Here is a 20,593-nt window from a genome sequence, read left to right on the forward strand (position 1 = left end):
TGGAGAGGTTTGACCGAAGGGATCCGGAACAGCACTTTGTTGAGCTGACGAGGCTCAAGCAGACAGGGAGCCCAGAGACCTACATTGCAGACTTCTTGAGGATTTCAATGATGGTGCCAAATCTATCCACGGCACAGAGGATCTACATGTATGTTGAGGGGTTAGCAGAGCCACTTCGGGGTCTAGTCAGATCCACTAGACCAGCCACACTCCAAGATGCTATTAGCAGGACCCGGGACTTACAGGATGCCTTACCCAGGACCCGGACACCTTACCCCCAGAGACAGGCTTTCCAGCCTAAGGGGAAGGATGTGAGGATTCCGCCTCCAAAGGGGAATCCAGGACGAGCACAGATTGATGATGATGCCAGGAGGGAGTTGAAGAAGAAGCGGTTGTGCTTTACCTGTCAGGAGCCGTGGGCACCGGGACATAGATGTGCTGCTGGCAAAGCACATTTTATTGAGGTCTTCTCCGAGAGCAGCAGGGAAGAGGATGAGGAGGATGTTGTGGAGACAGGAGGTAGTCATGCCGTGCAGCATCATTTGCCACCTCCACCACCAGCAACAAGTGGTGCAGCTTTTGCACCTACCGAAGGGGCCCTTGCAGCATTGCGAGGAGTTCCCAAGTATTTGACGCTACGCGTACGAGGGGCAATACATGGCCACCAGGCATCAGTTTTGGTTGACAGTGGGGCAACCCACAACTTCATCGATGCACAAATGGTTGAGCGAAGAGGTATACAGACAGAGAGCTTCGATGGCTTTTCAGTTTTGGTCCCAGACGATCAGACCATGGTGTGTGCTTGATATGTTCCAGAGTTATTAGTGGCGATGGGCACCTACACACTGATTGACCACTTTTTCGTGGTCGATATCCCGGACACCAACATGATATTGGGTATTTAGTGACTTATCACTCTAGGGAAGGTCACGACAGATTGGAAGACCCTAGAGATGGAGTGGGATGATGAGAAGACAGGGAAGCATGAGAAGATACGAGGACAGCACACATATCCGCCTCAGACTGTTTCAGCTCATCGGATGGAGGCAGTCTTCCGGAAGGGAGACGTAGAGTGGGCAGTGGAGCTGCATGCATCAGAGGCAGGGACTACATGGCAGACCGTGCACCTAGAGATAGTCCATCCTTGAACAGTATGCCATAGTATTTGGGGAGATTCCGCCAGGACAGCCACCGGACAGGGGGTTTGAGCACACCATTGAGCTTGAGCAGGGCATACAGGCAGTGATTACTACCCCCTATAGGCATCCCAAGGCCTATCGGGATGAGATTGAGCGAGCCATTTAAGAGTTGTTGGCTCTTGGGCACATTCAGCCGAGCACGAATCCTTTTGTTTCTTCCGTGGTGTTGGTGAAGAAGAAGGACGGCACATTGAGGATGTGCATTGACTACAGGGCCCTGAACAAGAAGACCCTGAAGAACAGGTACCCCATACCAAGGATCGATGATTTGAAATTTTGATGGATGAGTTGAGAGGAGCCCAATTCTTCTCAAAGATTGATTTGAGATCTGGGTACCATCAAATTCGCGTGAGGGAACAGGACATTCCCAAGACCGCCTTCAGGTGTCACTATGGGCACTTTGAGTTTTTGGTGATGCCCTTCGGGCTAACCAACGCCCCAGCTACATTCCAGTCTTGCATGAATCACATCTTCCGCAGTCACTTGAGGAAGTTTGTGTTGGTATTCTTTGATGATATACTCATTTACAGTAGGACTTGGGAGGAGCATCTCCAGCACATTGAGACAATGTTGCGCATCTTGGAGGAGCAACAGTTCTATGCCAAGCTCTCCAAGTGTGAGTTTGGATTGACGGAGATGTTGTACTTGGGACACATCATAGGGGTGGACGGAGTGAGAGTCCACGAGGAGAAGATTAGGGCCATCAGAGATTGGCCGGAGCCGAGGAACGTGACGGAACTTCGGGGATTCATTGGTATTTGTACTTACTACCGAAAGTTCATCAAGAGTTTCTCACAGCTTGCTGCACCCTTGACAGATTTGACGAGGAAGGGCGCATTCAGTTGGTCGGATATAGCGCAGCGAGCCTTTGACAGGCTCAAGGAGGTGATGAGCAGTTGCCCAGTGCTTGTATTGCCAGATTTTTCGCAGCCATTTGTTTTGGAGTGTGATGCATCGGGAGAGGGGATCGACGCAGTATTGATGCAGGGAGGTCACCCTATAGCCTTTGAGAGCCGAAAGCTCCTTCCGCACGAGGTTGTATTCTATAAACGACAAGGAGATGCTGGCCATCATGCATGCACTGGCCAAGTTCCGGCAGTATCTAGTGGGTAACAAGTTCAGGGTGAGGATTGATCACAACAGCCTCAGGTTCTTTTTGGAGCAGAAGCAGCTATAGGAGAGGTAGCAGAAGTGGATCAGTAAGATCCAAGCATATGACTTTGACATTGAGTATGTCAAGGGTAAGAACAACGTGGTAGCAGATGCCCTTTCACGTAGACCAACCACGTTGTCTCTTATGAGCTTGGACGCAAACTGGAGGGCTCAACTCTTAGTAGAGTACTCCAAGGACAGATTTGCATGTACGGTTCTGAATGGGCAGGTGGCGGATGACAGGTACAGTGTGGTCGATGAGATCATCTACTACAGGGACCAGATCTTCTTGACTGAGAGATCTCAGCTCAAGAAGAAGATACTTCAGGCGTCACATGATTCACCATCGGTAGGCCATCAAGGGTTCACCAAAACCTACAAGGCCATTAGAGAGAGGTTCTCATGGAAGGGCCTCAAGGAGGACATACTCCAACATGTCCGAGAGTGCGACGTTTGCCAGAGGAACAAGGGGAAGATGAGCCATTCCGCAGGATTATTGCAGCCTCTTCCCATTCCGGAGGGGAAGTGGGAGAGTATTTCGATGGACTTCATCACAGGGTTGCCCATGGTGCAAGGCAAGGATTGTATCTTTGTTGTCGTTGATCGACTGACAAAGTACGCACATTTTTTCGCCATATCCGCACACTACACAGCAGCACAGGTGGCCGAGCTGTTCTTCAGAGAGGTCTTCAGGCTACATGGTCTTCCTAAGACCATCATCAGTGACAGGGACAGTTGTTTCATGGGCGGGTTTTGGCAAGAGCTTTTCCGGTTGGTGGGGACGGAGTTGACACTAAGTACCAGTTATCACCCACAGACGGACGGGCAAACAGAGATAGTTAACAAGTGGCTGGAGGGCTACTTGCGTAACTATGTCAGTGGGCAGCAGAGAGCATGGCTGAAGTGGCTGCATCTGGGGGAGTACTGCTACAACACTACACATCACATGTCCATTGGTATGTCACCATTCTATGCTTTGTATGGATATCATCCTTTATCTTTTGCTGACGTGATGTTTGGTGCTAGCAAGGCTCCGAGAGCCAAGATAGGGATCCAAGAGAGTCAAGATATCCTCCGAGCTCTCAAGGATAATATGGCTACAGCGCAGAACCAGCAGAAGCTGTATGCTGACAAGGGTCGGGTGGAGAGACAGTTTGAGGTAGGGGACTTGGTCTACCTACGATTACAGCCATACCGACAATCGTCATTGAAGCAGAAGGGGGCTGAAAAGCTCAAGCCCCGCTTTTATGGGCCATACAAGGTGATATGCAGGATTGGACAGGTTGCGTATGAGTTGGAGCTGCCCCAAGGCAGCAAGATTCATAACGTCTTTCATGTATCATGCCTGAAGAAGGCATTGGGACAACATGTGACAGTGACAGATGAGCTACCGCCCACGGATGATGAGGGGCATTTGGTGTTGCAGCCAGAAGCTATTATTGATACCAGGGAGAGGCAGCTATGGAGCAAGACGGTCCGGGAATTCTTGGTGAGGTGGAAGAATTTACCGGATGAGGATGCCACTTGGGAGAGTGAGAAAATTTTGCAGCATCCATCACTTCAGTTGCTTGAGGACAAGCAACATTTTGCCGGGGGAGACTGTAATATTCCTAATTAGCCATGGCTAATTGGAATATTCGATTTTGCTCAATTTTGCCTTCTATAGTTATTTATAAATAAAAAGGTGAGGGAAAGGGGGACATAACTCACCTTTAGAATAAAGTCACTCCCTAGTAGCACAACGTTGTGACTTAAAGGGGAGCCAAGGGGACCAAAGGACCACGTAGAGATGGGGCCCACGCAGACACTTAGAGGGACTGCGCAGATGGAAAGGAACACGTGGCAAGAGAGGGACTGTGCTGGAGGAGGTGGGCCTTGGGATTGAGAGAGGCCAATGCTATAAAGGAAAGGGGAGCCTCCTCATTTTTTCATTTGATTATGTGCATTTGAGCTAGTCACTTTGACTTAGAGCACGCTGACTGTTTAGCTGGTCTGCAGCACTGTTTAGTGCATCGAGTGTCTCCGTTCGGAGATCTCACCCTTAGCCCCGGGAGACTTCGAGTACCTTCTCGGGCAATGTAGTTTTCAGCAGTCTTTTGCAGGAGGATTGATCTTTGGACAGAGGAGGAACTGATCATTTTGGATAACTGCGCAGTCTTGAGAGAGGGGGCGCAGTTCTTTTGGTGGGGGTTCGGGATTGAGGGTTTTGCGGAGGATTTGAGCTGGGAGATTGAGCAGGGGATTAGCCCTTGCATTTTGGAGGATTTTGGCAAAGTTTCAAGTGGAGTTTTGGAGGATTATATTCAGTGGCAGCGCAGAGCCTTAAGGGACAGCGTAGATCCCCAAGGGGGTGATTTTCGGGGGTCGGCTATTTCAAAAAAGCTCTCTGGGATTTTTTGGGTTTCTTGAGTAGAGTCTGATTCCAAAGTTTCAGCATTTTTTGAGGAGGGGAACAGCCCCAAATCCTCATTTGATTTCCAGTAGTAGCAGCGGCACGACAGTTCTCCAGCAACTTGGACGCAATTCGGAGAGAGGCCATTCCTTCGCTATTCTGAGTGTATGTCTTCACTTGCCTTGTGCAAGTCGAGGTGCTACCTGTCTGAACACCTCTTGTACTCTTCCATTACTCAGTATAATAAAATGGCTTAGCATTTCTCTCTGCATTTCTTGAGTATCTGCTTGTATTTCATGTTCACATTATTATATGTTATACCACTGTTATTTTTATCACTTTGAGTTTCCCGGTTACTATATCATTTGGACGTGTTTGGTTGGAGTTTGCTTGGGTTTGAGGGATATCCCGTAAACGGGATATTACACCCCTCCACAAGTAGAAGATGTACCCTGTAGCAAATGTTGTGTTTGTTGCCCCGCCAAAATGTTGGAAAAGCCCCCAAAACACTTCTCCAGAATCCACCTCAAGTTTCAGCCTCTAACTCCCTTCACTCCACAACCTCCAGGCATGCCTCCTCTAAGAGTTGTGCAGTCCTTGTATTATTGTTGCTAATCCTCTCCACAAACTAGTACGAACGGTATAGGTAGGACTCCCTCCTTGGGCTGGCACTTGAAGTCCATCGAAGCAAGGGTTGAGATCTCCGCTCGGAGACACTCGTGTGCTAAACAACACTGCAGACTTGGCTTCCACTCAAGCGTGCTAGGTCAAAGACAAGCTCTAAATAGATGAATGAATGCCCAAAATGAGTGTCTCTTGCTCTATTTATCAAAGAGCCTCCAAGATGACCATGTGGGCTCAGCTCGACTTTCCCCAACAACTTTGCTCCAATGAGAGTGTCTTCCACATGTGGGTCGTAATTCCCATGGGGTGGCCCCCACATTCCACTAGAGCCGCAATATTTCTCTTCCTTTCTAATGTTTGGGCCCCCACTTAATCTCAAAATTCATGTGGGACCTCTGAACCCACATCTCCTAAGTGAAAACATGAAATAAGACAAAATTGGGCAAGATTGATATTTCCCTTAGCAATATTGCTAAGTGGGAATATCACAGTCCTCCCCACCAAAATGTTGTTTGTCCTCAAGCAACTATCAAACAATGCTCTCTCTAGTTGTTGCTCCCCATTGTCACTGCAAAATGCGCCAGGGTCCTAGATGCGCCAATGATTCGTCCCTGACCTCTGCACTGTCCTAACATGAAAGAATCCCTCAATACCAAAATCCTAAGCCATCCTATCCCACCTAAATCTCCCCTCTCTCCACTCACTATCCTGCCCAGTATAAGTATCAGAAGTCCCTTGTATAACATCAATGAGTAGGGGATCATGATAATGTCGCACTATGCCCAACTCTTAGTGAAGTTGTCCTACCACGTAGGCCATCCCATGCACTCTAGGAATATACTCCCAAAGATACCACCCAATCCCTGCAGAGATAGCGTCTCGCGCACGTGAGCTTCTCCTGGTATCATCCTGCTAGCCCACCTGCCATGCTAATGAAGTCCCCCATGCCATCAATGAGTCACCAAAGCCCAATGGAAGATCTAAATGATCTTCCCCTGTAGAAATCAACTCATCCCCAAGGGTAGTTGTACTACCAAGTCCTATGATGCCCGGATCCCATGCTAGTCTAAAAAGGGTGCCACTATGTTATCGCTGCACAACTTTGATCATGACAGTTTGCCCCTCATGCTCAAGTTGTATCCACCTCTCCTGGGACCTGATGGCAAAACATCTATGGAGTCCCAACGCATCTAGACCAAGCACCTCCATGATGTCAACTCCTACCCATCCAATACTCAACTTGATCCGTAGCGACAACAAGGAAAACCAACCTTGCCATGTGATCAAGGCCTCAATGCTCCCCTACATGTCAAACCAAGGGTGAGCTGGGTCATCCCCCATCCTAATCCCTGTAATATCCCTTCCTAAATTATTTTGGAATGGGATTTATTTCTACATTTTGGGGGCCAATTTTGGTGAAGACGGGGGCCCATTTGACTTCGATAGAAGACTTAGGAGTTAGAGGCAAGTTAATTTTATTTTATTTTGTTTTGTTAATGATATGTGGGGACCACCCACATAAGAAATATGCACTCCCTAAGCCAATGATTCGAAATGCATGAGAGGGAAGAAAAGGCAGGAAGAAAGGCTCCACAAAAGTTATAAAAGGAAGGCAGCACACTTCATTTGGCATTCTTGGCTTATCGAATTTGATTATGTTGCTCGAGTTGTTTAGCAAGAGTTTTCCAAGCAGAGAACTCACCCTTTCTTCAGGGGACTTCGAGTGCCACCCTAGAGAGGTTCATCCATTATCATCCGGAGGAGATTTGTAGAGAGATTTTCATTTCCAGCATTTGTATTTAGTTCGCCCCAGTAGTGCATATTTCTGGAGGACGTAGTAGTGGATCTAGTGTGGCCATTGTAGCATTCTTCTAGAGGGCTATTGCCGGGAGAAATTAGGAGAAGAAGGCTCAATAGATTTGTTGGCTATTGGGTGCAATATTCAGGGGTGATTTTGCAGACTCTGTGGCCAGCGCAAAAGAGAGAAACCAAGCATACGTGGGAGATAGAGTTTCAGTGATTGGGGCTATTGCTTGCCGGGAGAAATAAGGGAAGTATTGTTGGAGTTGATTGCTACATTTCAGGAGTGTCTGGGGAGGATTTTGTTGGTGGTTTGATAGGCAGCGTGCTTCAATAGTTATTGGAAAGCGTAGGGCTTTTGGGGGTCTAGGTTTCTTTGGGTTTTTGACAAGGACCTCATAAATAAATTTGTAGAATTTTTTGAGCACCGAAGTTAGGGGTTCCAGCCATATCTTTGCAGCAAATAGTGCATAATTATTGGGGATTGCACAGTACCTTTTGGGGGTCAATTTTGGGAGGTCAAAATCAAGCCAAACCATTTTTGGGTTTTTGTGGGTTTTGCCTAAGGAACCTAAATATAAATTTGCAAAATTTTCTGAGCACCGAAGGTGGGGTTTTCAGCCATATCTTTGCAACAAACAGTGCAAAACTATTGGAGACTGCACAGTGCCTTTTGGGGGTCGATTTTGGGAGGTCAAAATCAGACCAAACCATTTCTGGGTTTTTTTTAGGTTTTGCCTGAGGAGCCTAGATATAAATTTGTAGAATTTTCTGAGCACCGGAGGTGGGGTTTTCAGCCATATCTTTGCAGCAGACAATGCAGAATTACTGGGGACTACGCAATGCAGCAGTTGGTCAGTTGATTGTAGCTCCAGATTGTCATTGCTTCACCTAGGCTTTGCTCCGCTTGCCTTTGAGGCAACTTGTTATGAATATAATTATGTAAAAGTAATGAATATAGATAATAAATAATAAACATAATAATATGTAAATAAGTAATAATTAGTTAAACAAAAAGGCATGTCTAAGGAGACATGACCGTCCATAAAGGGACACCTTCTTGGTATATAAGCAAGCCCCTTGCTCTCAATTGTATTATCATTACTCATACATTTTCTATATAATAATATTTGTATCCTCAATGGATATTTTCATATTCCAAGTCTTCTAGAGTATTTAACTTGAAGGACGAACTTTGTTCATTTCATTGGTATCAAAGTCACGTTCTCTGATTCCGCCCTTTGGCCATTAAGTCGTCGTCAACCTTTTTGTCGTCGCGATTTAAGTGTTTTGCTATTGGAGTTTCTTCGTTCTGTTGGTTCGTCATTCTAGCTTTTAAGAAGCTCTTGGGGGTCCTCCAGGGTTAACATAAGGCCATTGACCTTCAAAAATAGAGATAGCATACATTTATAGGAAGAAAATAATATATTTCGGCATACAAAAAAAAAGATTATATATTAAAGGAAAAAAATAAATAGTAAAAAAAAAAGAGAGAATAGAAAAGATTGTATATATATAATATCAGTGTTGTGAAAATCACGATAAATTGAAATTATCGCGATTTTTTCGATATGCCAATTTTATCGCGATTATTATAGGAAATTATCGCTGGAAACTTTTTTTAGCCGATTTTTATGAAATTATCGCGATAAATTCGAATTTACAGCGATAACAATTGAAATTATCGTGGGGATCTCCAACAGCGAGGTTTTATAATGTTTTTTTTTTGTTTTTTAAGGGATGCTAAATGTTTGAAATGCACTTTTTTTTTAAAGAAACAAATAATTTTTGAGTGGGGTAGCTTAATGATCAAGTCTAGGCCCTAGTATTGATATGCTATTCATGGTAATGTTAAATTCTTAAAGTAAAAGCGACATTCTCCTTAATCTTCATTTTCATCCTTGTACTTAAATTTTTAACATTACCATGAAATGACTCAGGATGTTTGAGAGTGGTTCCGGCCTCATTGGATTTCATATGGAGAAAGTAGAATTTTAGATTTCATTCAAAATCTAGCAGACTTATCAGTTTTTCAGGATTTCAGGATTGGGAGATTGTAATGTTTCCAGGTGACACCACCTGCCTGGGCTACCCCTGCCACCAGTAGAGGACATGGTCTACCTCCTATAGCTCCTACTTCTAGTTCTTCAGCTTCTAGAGCATAGCAGACTCCACTGCCAACTCCACCAACACCAGCATCTACATCTAGAGGGAAAGGGAAAGCTGTGGCATTTTCTCGCAAGAGGGACAGAGCAAATCAATAGGATTAGACCTCAGTTATTTTCTTCATTTTATTGTATATGACATTATGACATGATGAGATACATTATTATATTTTTTGTTGATATTTTGAGGCTGAGTTGGGACTCAGGAGTCAGGACTTACTATTCAGGACATGATTCAATGTTATGTGTGATTTTAGCACTAGAAATGATATTAAACATCTTATATATTAGTTCTTTTATCATATTTATGTGTCAATGTATTTATTTTATGTTGTAGATGGTTTAGATATTAAAAAAATTGAAAAAAAATGAATATTTTTGTACCAAACGATTTTTTCCCAATTATTTCCGATTATTTCCTGATAATTACGATTTTTTCCGATTTTTTCCTCGCGCTGATATTATCTTGATAACGATTAATGCAACATTGTATAATATAAAAAAAAAAAAAAAAATTAATTTAAATTTAGAAAAAAAAAAATAATAATAATAATAATATTTAAAACAAAAACAAAATACACAGCAAAGTCGTTGTGCTCATCTTTAGTCGTCGTCGCAGAAAGCACTGCTTGACAACTTTCCATAGCTCATTGTCATTCCCTCATCTAACCGACATCCCTACCGCAGTGTCCACAAACTGCCCCGATCATCGACATCCATTCACCTCTGTTGACTCTTTTGCATGCACCCATCAACCACCTCGCATTTGCTTTACCGCACAGCCTTATTTTGTCTCCGCCACTCCCACTACTACCGTCGTATTCATCTCCCCTCTGCAACACAACCACCTTTGCACACTACCGTCACACGTCACCCGCCATACAAATCGATGTTCCCAACCGCCACAGTCACTCCCGACCAACCGTCGGACGTTGCGTTGAAGCCACCGACTGCTCCTCTGTTGCTGACATCAAAGCCACCATCCTCACCCTCTATCGACTTTCATTGTTCATTTCAACAACCTATTTTGTCACCTAGTCGCGTCCCTAGACCATTTTACCTATTGTCATTGCCGCTATTGGCTATATGTTGATCGTCATACAATTTTACCAACCTGTCATACCTCAAGTCACGACGTTTTCCTTTTTTAACTTATCACATTGAATTAAGTTATAAATATCTAGTTATTATATATCATATTGTTTATATATGTAGTTTAATATATATATATATATATATATATATACATATTATATTAAAAAATAATATGTATATATATATATATATATTAGGTAAAAAAAGAGAGAGAGAGGGTATATATAAAAAAAATATAAAAAAAAAATCAATAAGAAAGGGTATTCATATAATTAAAAAAATCAAAAGTATTAAAATATTATTTAACAAAAAAGAAAAGGAATTGGGTTTATATATTATTTGACGAAATTATCAACAAAGGCACAAAATGGAGCCTAATTAGAAAATAATGAAGGAAGGTCGATTTTCTTATATAGGTATTCCAATTGCAATTTGTAGATTAATTACATTAAAAGGGGATACCCAAGGAAAGAGATTAATATCACTATAAGCACAAGTCGCGAAGAAAATTACATCAACGTTAATATGGCAAGTCAACTATTAATCCCAGAGTCAAACATAGGAGAAAGAACAAATATTTTTGGCAAAAAAGAATATGAAATTAATGATTTACAAGTGACAATTGATCATTATGAGTACATATCTCAATTTCATGTCATAACTATGCTTGACGAAAAGGTTGACATAATTCTCGGTCGACCTTGGTTCAAAGAATTAGGTACGTTCATTTTAAACACACACAAAAAAAAAAAATTCTTGATTTTCCCTTACAAGAGGAAGATGGTCACAATCCAAGACATGACAATGAAATCAGAACTAATAAAGCCTTCATTAAAAGATCTTAAGGATATTTCGAAACTAATGTTTCAAGAGAATGCAAAAACAATACCAAGGAAGCAGAAAGAACTTGACGAAGTCATACCCAAAAAAATAAGCAAAATTCATGTTTGAAGGAGCATAATCAAAAACTACTTACGCAAGTGAGAAAATGTAAAGGTAAGAAACACCAGTTAGAACAAGGAAAAAAAAGTCTATCAGGAAAAGAAGAGGAAATTTTATGCTTAAAAAACCTTAACCAAAGGTTATTAGAACAAATCAATTGTTTAAAGGATGAGAAGCTTGAATACCAAAATAAAGTTGACTCAGGAAATGAGGAACTTTTATGTCTCAGAAGCCATAAACAAAGTCTACTCACTCAAATTAAGAAACTTAAGGATGATAAGACATCATTGAAAAACAAATTACAAGAACTTATCACGAAAGAAGTGTCGAAGTCTTCAGTTCAAGTGGAAGAAAGAGGAACGAATACCGATTCAGTCAATATCACAACTCAAGAAGATGAGAAACCAATAGAAGTTAAAACATATTCAGATATTGCAGTTCAAACGAAGGAAATTCCAAGTGAAGATTTTGTAACCAACTCGACGACATCGGAACCTGAAGTAAATCAAATCTTGCCACACACATGATAAAGGAAACCAAAATAACTCCTTATCTACATCTAAATCACAAGAACAAACATTTCGATCAATCTATGAATCTGTATCACTCAGAACATAAACAACAAACTTATGTTCCAAAGAATACTGAAGTGCACACAACCGAGTCCAATGACAACAGCTCATCACTAATTTCCAGTAATCAAAAGATTTCACAAAAGATTAATTTAGGATGGTCAGATCCTTCTTCCGTGTGACAATTTTATATATCACTCCAGGGATCATATCAACTTGTATCGACAAAGCTAACTGTCCCGAGACAAAAAGACATTCATAACAGAAAAAGAGATCAAACCCTTTTAGCAACAAGCTTTGAGGACAAAGCTTTTTGAAGAGGAAGGCAATGTTATGAATATAATTATGTAAAAGTAATAAATATAAATAATAAATAATAAACATAATAATATGTAAATAAGTAAAAATTAGTTAAACAAAAAGGCATGTCTAAGGAGACATGATCGTTCATAAAGGGACACCTGCTTGGTATATAAGAAAGCCCCTCGCTCTCAATTGTATCATCATTACTCGTACATTTTATATATAATAATATTTGTATCCTCAATGGATATTTTCATATTCCAAGTCTTCTAGAGTATTTAACTTGAAGGACGAACTTTGTTCGTTTCACAACCCCAGGTGCATTCCTTCCATATTTTGTACTCTTGCACCAGTTTATAATAAAATGGCTCAGTTGCTTCCATATTTCTGATAGTTATGGGCGTTTTCTAATTGTTTTGAAATTTATGTGGTGAAAATTGTTATTTGCTTGCATATCACTGTTTTTCCTATTTTGGAACATTACAGTGGTATTAGAGCATGATCTTGGCCCAATTGTGGGTAACCAATAAGATCATGGAAGATTCGGGTATGTAGGCACAGTAACAGGTGAAACCATAGACAAACCCATGGCTCAAGAGAAATTCAATGTGCAGAAATTCTGGGGTGGAATCCATTGGGACAATGAGAGGTTGGCCCAGTTGAGGAGGGTGACAGACCAAACCCATCCTCATCCTTACAGCAGAGACACTAGAGGTACACAGACCGTGGGGGTGCAACCATCTACACCATGTGGGGTAAATCGACAGACTCAGGACACTAGATCTCCTCGAAAGGAGCAGACAGGACAAGAACAATTAGAGGGTGAGACTAGGAGGCACTTCTGCTGGTGGAGACCTGGCTTTAGATATGAGGGGCCTGAGGAGGAGATTGAGCATGAGGCAAAGGACACGCGGGAGTGTGAGGAGCACATTGGTATACCCAGTGTGGCACAAGAGTCACCATTGTTGGAGGCCTCTTTGATAGCACCAGTTGACACCTTGGGGGAGAGAGTAGAGCATACACCCATAGGGCCATCCATTGACGAGGTGCCAGGAGACACAGACATGTCCACCGTTGAGGAGGTGACATTCATTGTTGAGGTATCCATTGATGAGGTATCTAAGGTCGTGACCAAGTTTTCAGGTGATAACAGCGCACGACAGGATGATGAGGTGCCGAGAGACATCACCACCCTTGATGAGGAGCCGATAGGTACAGAGGCACCCAGATCTACGATAGAGTTGCGGGATGATAGTCACCTACAACAACATGGAGAGCACATAGAGGGGTGTGAGCTAGTCATGGAGGGGCAGTTTGTGACTCATGTTGAGCCCATGGTGGAGGAGGACGAGCAGTCTTCTTTGGGGCCAACCACTGACTTAGAGCAGATAGATGCACAGATCGTCAACAGAGTTGCAGTACTTCCAGATAGTAGCTCTCTTTGGGCTTATATAGATGGGGCTTGCAATTGCTAGACTATCTTTGCACCACGAAGAGAGAGATGCAAAGACCCCCCCACAAATTTTATGTGTTGACCAAGATGGTGAGTTGAGGCGACATGAGCTACGCAGAGTGCAACACTCGCATGATGGAGGTTTTGTTCTATATGCTGGAGTTTGTGCATTCGATCCCTCTCTTGGGGTTGGATGGCGAGAGATTCTGAGTTGGTACCTGGTGGAGTGGGCTAGACTCATGGAGATGGTCATAGTCCAGAGTGAAGCTCAGTGGGAGCTCTCAAACATCGAGGGTACTGGAGGCCCAGGTTGGCATTGGGATCCAGGCGGGGCTTCCTATCCGATATCAAACATGTGGGATGGCTATGGCATTGATGAGGTAGTCAACCCAGTGCCTGAGCGCATGCATTCCTTAGGGGAGTTCCAATCAACGCTAGTGGCTAGGTGGTTTGTGAGCAGACTCCATTGGTTGTTTTGGCATGTTGGTTACGCATGGGAGCGCAAGATGATTAGCATTCTCTAACTGGAGCTGGTTGGGGGAGGTGGCATGGGTAGGCCACCGGACCGGATATTGTATGGAGACGATGTTCCCCCATTGAGGTTTAGGACTCAGGGGTTGCAGAGGATTAGCACAGCAGAGATATCCCCTCTAGCAGGAGTGGAGTTAGGGTGCTCAGGTCTACCAGGATGGATGAGGGGACATGGCGCGTGTCATGGTGGGTTCACTAGCAGAGTGATGGACACTTTGGCACGTGTGGGATACCATATGTTAAAGGATGGTATGACAGTAGGCAGTGAGTACACAAGACTACACAGAGTCAGGTCGTAGCGTCCAGTGTTATATAGAGTGATGTAGCCTAATGCATACAAACCCAATTCTAGGCCATAACACCTAGTGGTGTACAGGGCTATGCAGCGAGGAGCAATGGCCTACAAGGGAGCGAGATGCATGGTAGTATACCACAACATGTTGTTTTGCACTGTGGGGTGGGAGTGACTCGCATTGCATTGAGAACATGCGGGGAGTGACAAGTGCAATGACACAGGCTGGACACAGGGTGGTATAGTCGTAGCCAGGGGTATCTAGTGGTGTACAGGGGCAGGTTGCAGCGTACAGTGGCATGTCGTGGAGTGCGCTGGTACTTGGTGGTATGCAATGACACATGATGTGACACAACAGGCTCTTGGAGCATTGCCTCTAGGCAATGTCACACGGTTCGAGTTCGACAACGACTAAGTTCGATTCGAATTCAAATTTTTCGATCAGGTTCGAATGAGGTTCGACATTAGGTTAGACTATACATATTTTTCAATATATATATATGACAAAATAATAAAAAAATTCAAAAATCGATCCATAAACACATGAATACAAATTCTTATTAGTAAACATACATGAATAATGTAATCATTCTAACATCTAGTTAAATGTAAACATACACACTAGTAGTTTGCAAAAGGAAATGACATAATTTTCAATCTTCAAAATTTAAATGAATGTCAAATACTAGTAATCTTTTAAAAAATCACATAATTAAAACATAATCAAAATTTAAACATGCACATTACAATACAACTATATTAAGAACTCATTGTAGATCGCTCGCATAAATTGCACGGAGAATTGGCACAACGTAAAAACCAGCAAAACGGACACTGGTCACTCGCACACTTGCCAGATAATCTCCATATCCGGGAGATACGCGATGATTAATAGCATTTTGGGCTGAAAATACTCGCATAAATAACTGAGATAACGCGTTTATCAGTGTATTGAACTGCTTATCTTGCTATGATAATCCGCGTATCCACTGATAACTCGTTTATTAGATGATAATTCGCGTATTCTGGTGATAAATCGCGTAACATCTGATAACTCGCATATCTAGGGTTGATAATTCGTGTATCACATGAATATTTCGCACAACGAGAGATAATCTGCATGTTGTGCGGAGATTACAAAGATATATCACTCGCATAAACTGACAGAAAACGCGCATATCAGCGTAATTATCTGATTATCTTGAGGTGATAATCCGCGTATCCTGGAATAGTACGCATAGCAACAGTTGGTAACTCGCTTATGAGGGTAATTATCCGCATATTCTACCGTTAGAATCCGCGTAACCACGATAACTCGTATTTCCAGTTTAATAACTCGCCTATCAGTTGATAACTTGCGTATCGAGTGGTCACATAACCACGATAACTCGCATTTCCAATTTAATTATCCGCATATTATGCCGTTATAATCCGCGTAACCATGATAACTCGCATTTCCAGTTTAATAACTCGCATATCAGGTGGTCACATATCCAGCGGTGGTAATCCGCAAATCCAGCTGAATTTAGTGGCATCACAGACGAACTCGCATATCCCGCCAGATAACTGCCAAACCTAATTCGAACCTTAACAAAAAAAATTCGAATTCAATTAAATTTAGCTTAAGGTTCGCTTTCAGGTTCGACTTTTAGGTTCGGCGAACCTGAACGAATTTCAAAAAAAATTTGAGGTTCGCCGAATTTCGAACTTGAAGGTTTAAGTTCATCGAACCCTGTGACACTGCCTCTAGGGAAACTTATGGACAGGGACAGTAGGTGTACCATTGGAAGCAACTCACCTAAGATCGATGAGGACATTGTTGAGCATATGGGGACACCATGTTTAGTGGAGGCAGGGCCTCGAGGGAGTTATCAGCAAATCCAAGGCGGAGAGAGGATCATCCGTAGGATTACTCTTGAGCATTCCGGGAGACTCTTTATCATACTCTTTAGACATACTCACCCATCATCCTCCATTGTTGCTTACAGTCGCAAAGGGTTTGGTTATTGCCCTTTGACACTCTCCATTTAGGCAGCAGGGCATGGGAGGCTCACCCTAGGCAGTTGGATGAGACACTGCGTATCATGGGTCGAGAGGAGACTCTCTAGTTGAGACACTTGGTAGGTGCCCAAGTTGACAGTTATAGGCTTAGGGATGGCATGGTTGATTGTCGAGGTAGCATATGTTCCACCACTAGGCTCACACTTGAGGAGGTGACTGAGAGGGAGTTACATGGTGATTTTTCAACTGGACAGCTCGAGGCATTAGGTGAGCATGAGGTGCGGAGGATGGTAGTCCTTGTTGGCAGGATGATGCCTAGGATTCCAACAGTACCCAGGCACATCATCAGGAGCTGGGATAGTAGATCTCGCTATGTGATTTGGTAGGCACAGAGCAGTTGGATATTTGCGGCACAAGTTCTTGATGCTTGGTGCCTACCTATTGGATACCTATAGGACGCAGAGACAGGGCACAGAGGGGCCCAACAGCTAGCAGCATATCACAGCGGCAGGCAGAGAGGATTGGGGGTTGTGGACCTCCAGTATGGTTATGGTATCCAGGGATCCAGTGGATTGGTGGGGTACTCCACTCCTCAATGAGCATGGTCGGGATAACAAGCGGACACATGGGGGATCACCAAAGCCCTCACCATAAGGGGAGGCAAATTGTTGCTCAGGATTGGGGCTAGCCATGGAGTGATAGGCATTGGCACTGTTGAGTCACATTGGCAAGATTGGCCTAGCCTTGATCATCGCATAGATTATGGCCAAGAGTTATGGGAGAGGAGGCTCTGGTACGAGCATGCTAGGCAGTCAGTCATGACCAGAGTGTCACGATGTTAGCAGGACAGGTTCCTTCTACGTGGGCAGGGGATTCTAGCATAACAGGGTTGCGCAGTTCAGCTACCCATAGAGGTGAGTTGGTTTCTACGGGGGAGGGTCATCCAGATCTTCCATTTGGTTTTAGTGATTCGTTGATGGTGTGGGGAACTTCACCGATGTGGCAAGGTGATTGACAGGAGGAGATCAAGGGAGGCCCAGGTAGATGAGGGTTCAATCCCACCAGGATTGGATTACATCTTCAAGAGTTTACTCTTGTAGTACACGAGATGGACTACTCAGTAGGGAAATTTCATGGGGAGATGAGCAAAGTCCTACATTATCGTGATGCTCTACTTATTGCTAGTATGCAGAGGGCTTCTGGTACCTGTATCTTGTTAGATAGCGAGTATAACAAGGTCTGTTTCACATTGATTAGGATGGCTTGGGATCCTGGTATCAAGGGATTCCTTCATGTCGGGATAGTGCTGAGAATGGGGGTGACTCAATGGTACATTTGGGACCCTGGTATTAATGGTGGTTACAGTGGTGATCAACAGTCGGATAGGGTACTTGTTCAGGCATTGCTTGAGGACAAGCAATTTTTAGCAGGGAGGACTGTAATGTCCCTTCTTAAATTATTTTGGAAGAGGTTTATTTCTACATTTTGGGGGGCCAATTTTGGTGAAGACGAGGCCCATTTGATTTTCGATAGAAGACTTAGGAGTTAGAGGCAAGTTAATTTTATTTTGTTTTTTTTTTGTTAATGATATGTGGGGACCACCCACATAAGAAATACGCACTCCCTAAGCCAATGGTTTGAAATGCATGAGAGGGAAGAAAAAGCAGGAAGAAAAGGCGAGAAGAAAGGCTCCACGAAAGTTATAAAAGGAAGGCAGCACACTTCATTTGGCATTCTTGGCTTATCGAATTTAATTCTGTTGTTCGAGTTGTTTAGCCGAGTCACTTGTTGTTTAGCAAGAGTTTTCCAAGCGGAGAACTCACCCTTTCTTCAAGGGACTTCAAGTGCCACCCTAGAGAGGTTCATCCATTATCATCCGGAGGAGATTTGTAAAGAGATTTCCAGCATTTGTATTCAGTTCGCCCTAGCAGTGCATATTTCTGGACGACGCAACAGTGGATCTAGTGTGGCCATTGCAGCATTCTTCCGGAGGACTATTGTCGGGAGAAATTAGGAGAAGAAGCCTCAATGGATTTGTTGGCTATTGGGTGAGTTTGAGGGCTATAAGTAGCAGCAATATTCAGGAGTGATTTTGCAAACTCTGTGGCCAGCGCAGAAGAGAGAAATTGAGCATACGTGGGAGATAGAGTTTTAGACATTGGGGCTATTTCTTGCCAGGAGAAATAAGGGAAGTATTGGTGGAGTTGATTGCTACATTTCAAAGTGTCTAGGAATGATTTTGCTGGTGGTTTGACGAACAGCATGCTTCAACAGCGATTGGAAAGTGTAGGTCTTTTGGGGGTGGATTTTGGAAGATCAAAACCAGGCCAAACCATTTCTGGGTTTTTTGACAAGGACCTCAAAAATAAATTTGCAGAATTTTATGAGCACCGGAGGTGGGGTTTTCAGCCATATATTTGCAACAAGCAATGCATAATTGTTGGGGACTGCATAATGCCTTTTGGGGGTTGATTTTGGGAGGCCAAAATCAGCCCAAACCATTTCTAGGTTTTTGTGGGTTTTGCCTGAGGAGCCTAGATATAAATTTGCAGAATTTTTTAAGCACCAGAGGTGGGGTTTTCAGCCATATCTTTGCAGCAGACAATGCAAAATTGTTGGGGACTTCCCAGTGCCTTTTGGGGGTCGATTTTGGTAGGTCAAAATGAGGCCAAACCATTTCTGGGTTTTTGTGGGTTTTGCCTGAGGAGCCTAGACATAAATTTGCAGAATTTTCTGAGCAATGGAGATAGGGATTTCAGCCATATCTTTGCATCAAACAATGCAGAATCACTGGGGACTACGCAGTGCAGCAGTTGGTCAGTTGATTGTAGCTTCGAGTTGTCATTGCTTCACTTGGGCTTTGCTCTGTTTGCCTTTAAGGCAAGCCTAGGTGCATTCCTTCCATATTTTGTACGCTTGCACCAATTTATAATAAAATGGCTCAGTTGCTTCCATATTTCTTATAGTTATGGGCGTTTTCTAATTGTTTTGAAATTTCTGTGGTGAAAATTGTTATTTGCTTGCATATCACTTTTTTTCTATTTTGGAACATTACAATCCCACTCACCATGAAGCAAATTGTCCAATCGACCAACCAAACCCTTGAATCCCACAGCTACAATGACTGTTGCATAGTCCTAAGAGCTGATGGAACCAACCTGCACCACGTCTCAGGTCCGTGCATGCAATCAATATATGAACTGCATACATCATGAACCAATCTAGTGCGTGTGACACAGCCTTGCGCTGACCATACCACACAAGGGGGTCTGTCGTCCGGCCTCCTAAAAGTGCTCCCCAATACTGCCTAGAGTCTAAACATCTGCCTGTAAGCAAGGTCCATCAACCGTTGTAGATTCTCTAGACACACCTCGGAATTTCTTACCAAAAGGGGATCATGTATCACCCTGAATGTGGGCTCAAGGGTGGTGTGTAAAGGCCATTAAAGCAGATTAATGAACCTGTAACTAATTTCTTGAATTTTTTTTTTGCAGAATTAACTAACAGATTTAATGATGGTACTTACCTGTGCACTTGCGATTGTTGATGTCTCCAGCTGCTCTGCTACGATTACCAAAAGACCGAATCCACCCAGCCAAACTGAGCAGAACTTGGATACTCAGTCCAGTAAGCTTCTGAGTCGAAGCAGATTGTTCCCCCATGCCCAGAACCTCAGAACAATCCGCGCTCTTCCTTCCTGTGAATAATTTCAGTTCATGATCCTCCTCCTCCTTCAATTCTTTCGTTCTTTACCTTCCTCTCCGCCTCCTTCTAAACTTTTGTTCGGTGGTTTTATCTGATTTATTGGCAGTGGCCGCTCTTCCACCAGCAGACCACCGCTCAACCTTCTAGTGACACCTCCCATGTCACGTATCACATATCTTTGTTATGGTCACGAATATGTTTATTTCTTTTATAGTTTGATTAATTATTTTTCTTTATGATTAAAGTACTTTTAATATTAAGATTATAACATTATACTAAGTACCCCTTTAATTAATTTCTTATATATATATATTTTAATCAATTTATTAATTTATTAATACAATTTTTATTAATAATCTGAAATATA

At 43.1% G+C, this 20,593-nt stretch overlaps 1 protein-coding gene across 1 annotated transcript in view; it reads right to left on the reverse strand.

Annotated features, from left to right (window-relative positions):
- The window catches only part of LOC149222480 (uncharacterized), a 79,191-nt gene that overhangs the window by 42,912 nt on the left and 15,686 nt on the right, over positions 1 to 20,593 (reverse strand). The gene's annotated exons all lie outside the window — the stretch shown is intronic.

The sequence above is a fragment of the Pinus tabuliformis genome, chromosome Q (genome assembly GCF_031772625.1).
Source record: "Pinus tabuliformis cultivar Carrire ecotype Pingquan chromosome Q, CPIR1, whole genome shotgun sequence".
NCBI classification, from domain to species: domain Eukaryota; kingdom Viridiplantae; phylum Streptophyta; class Pinopsida; order Pinales; family Pinaceae; genus Pinus; species Pinus tabuliformis.